This window comes from Athene cunicularia, unplaced genomic scaffold (assembly GCF_003259725.1).
Source record: "Athene cunicularia isolate RWA unplaced genomic scaffold, athCun1 SCF_6, whole genome shotgun sequence".
Classification (NCBI taxonomy): Eukaryota; Metazoa; Chordata; class Aves; order Strigiformes; family Strigidae; genus Athene; species Athene cunicularia.
In genome coordinates this window covers 88,734-91,326 of record NW_020799490.1, presented here as the reverse complement: position 1 = coordinate 91,326, position 2,593 = coordinate 88,734, and the positions used below count along the sequence as shown (strand labels likewise).

The 2,593-nt window shown below is 38.2% G+C and overlaps 1 pseudogene; it reads left to right on the top strand.

The window, feature by feature from the left end:
- The first annotated feature begins 466 nt into the window (after positions 1-466).
- LOC113490888 overlaps positions 467-2,593 on the top strand; it is a 35,210-nt pseudogene continuing 33,083 nt past the window's right edge.

The window sequence follows — 2,593 nt, the reverse complement described above, 5'->3', positions numbered from 1 at the left end:
ATTCTAGAAGATATCTACTTAAACATAATTGCATTTTATAGAAATGTTCTTAAGAAAAAGAATGCATTTGTTTTTATCACTAAATTGCCACTGGTTTGTCAAGAGATGGCAGTACAAAGTATTACCCTTTTTAAAGGTCTTTTGAAGACATAATTTTAATGTGTGTAGCTTATCCACAGAAAGGATTTTATTTCTTTTACCTTAGTAGGATTCTGATCCTGCAGAAGACCTAGATGTGCCAAATACTATGGCCAGCATATACTGTGATTCATGACTGAGCTTTCTAGCAAGTTAGCTTTGAATGGTATTTACTGTATAACATTCAGTACATGCCCATATTGCCAGTTCTCCTAATTTTATTGCATGTCACTTATTTGCTTTTTCCAAAAGCCTACTTTTTATGGTCATATGCTTTTGTAAGATTTTCAACTTACTTTAGGAAAACAATTAAAATATTCCTACCCTCATGGTTCTAGAGAAAGCCTTAAAAGTGGGGATTCTAACTGCTCAAGAACAAGAAGGTAAGTCACTCCTCCTGGTGTATTTAAAATACAATACTTGCTTTTGAGCAAATAACATGGGATTTTTTGGCTAACCTTCAATTTCTTTGTGTTTTTCCAAGTTGTGACACAGTAGAATGTAACAGTACCAGGTTCTGAACTCAGTCTTGGAGTTGGGTGTTGCACAGTAGGGTGGAGTTTATGTATGTATCGTGACACTTTGCTTGTGGAAGTGCTGGACATCTTGTTTGAAAAACAGTTATTATGAACAGTCTTCAGGTTGTAGGTTTTGAAGGTCTTACCATGAAAGACATTTTTTTTTGTGTGAGGACCAGCAGGTGGGATATATATGTTAAGCTGTGGAGACAAGAGCCAGCTAGCAGTGCAGAGTGCAAGAGACGCTTTTGAAGAGCAGCTTTACTCTTTACCAGACAGGGTGAAGGGAAGAGATAAGTGCTGTTAAAAGCAATAGCATATGCACCTTTTCCTGCCTAGAGTGCTGGTGAATTTTGAAGCTTGCAAGCACATCACCATCAAACCGTGAGGAGAAAGAGATAGATATTAATGAGTGTTTTTTAAGTTACATAATTATTCAATCCTTTCAGAATAAATCTGTGGTAAAGACACATCATGGTTATTCTCGTTAGCCTCTTTGTAGTCTGTGGGTAGTCTAATTTTCCTCATGTACTGTCTAATATTAGCTTGTATGAAACCAACGGGTGAGAATAAGCTTTATCTAAAACCATGAACTTGCTGGGGTGTAGATTATTATCAGTATAACACCTTGCATCTCTTTATTGTTGGAAGCAGAGATTACAGGGGCCTCTCCAGTTTGCCTGGACTGAAATGGATTCTCACCACTATCTTTAAGTGGGAGAAGGTTTAGATGACGGATAAACATTCGAGACCTTCCAGATTCTGTATTCACAGTGCTGTAGCTGCTACCTTCTGGTGTAGCATTAAGCCTTTGGAAGCTGCTCTCTACCTGTCTGCCAGTGAGAGAGTCTGGCCTTGAAATAGTTTTTGGACTTCAGGTGAAGGAGGCGCACATGAAGAAATACGTACTTCTTGTGCTCTAAGAGGGAACGAAGAAGCATGGAGATGTTTCAAGTGTGTCACAGTTGGTATTAATTTCTTACTGCTAACACTGGTACTGTCATAAATGAAATCACAATGTGATTTCTCTTGTTTGTTATTATTTGGAGCTCTGACTTAGAGGCTGCACTCCTCTTTAAAGTAATCAGGTTTTCTCTCAGTACTCACATTCATTTTTAACTCGGATAATGCCACTAAGTGTCTTAGATATGGAACTGTGATAATACGAAATGCAGTGTGGAAGTTAGGAACTTTTTCTTGAATGTATTTTACTTCAGAGCTGTTTACATGTTTTTTGTCTAAAGCAAGATCATATATTTCTGGAGGCCTGTGTCATCACTCTGAATATTTTATTTTTATTCTACTTTGTGACATATACTAATTTAATTTCAATCTGCATTTTGTATAGCTGGCTACTTTAATATTTTCATAAAATCTTCACTGCTGTTTAAATAGTTATGGTTTTATATTTAAAACAACAAAAACCTAAGTTGGTTAATCCTTCAGATAAAAATTAATTTTATGTGTCATTTGTAGCATGACCTTGTCTAGCCTGCCTACACCCAGTATGTGGGTTCCCTGCCTGAAGGAACAGAAGATGCTGTCGTGCATGGATGTCCACCCCTCTGCATGCGATCTTAACCTGTTAAGGTTCCCTTACATTTGAACTGTCAAGCTGTTCTACTAACCTGTTAAAACCCCCTGCGTCATTTAACGTGCTGTGGTAGCTGTTCGGGCTCTCCTGTGCGAAAGCTGTGCTGCTTGGCTTGCCCTCACAAGCCTTCTTGTGCTGCCCCGCACGTGGCAGTAGAGGTCTGGCAGAAAAGACCCCCGACCCAAATTTTGTGAGGAGTGGTTGTTTTTAACTTGGCGTTAAAAGTAAAACCAATTAATTTCCATTGCTTTTAAAGTTTTGTTGTTTGGTGGAAGATGCTCCTTTTTATTTGGTCACTGGATTGTGTTTGGCCTTTTAGTCAAAGGGCTTTTTTCATAGAGCA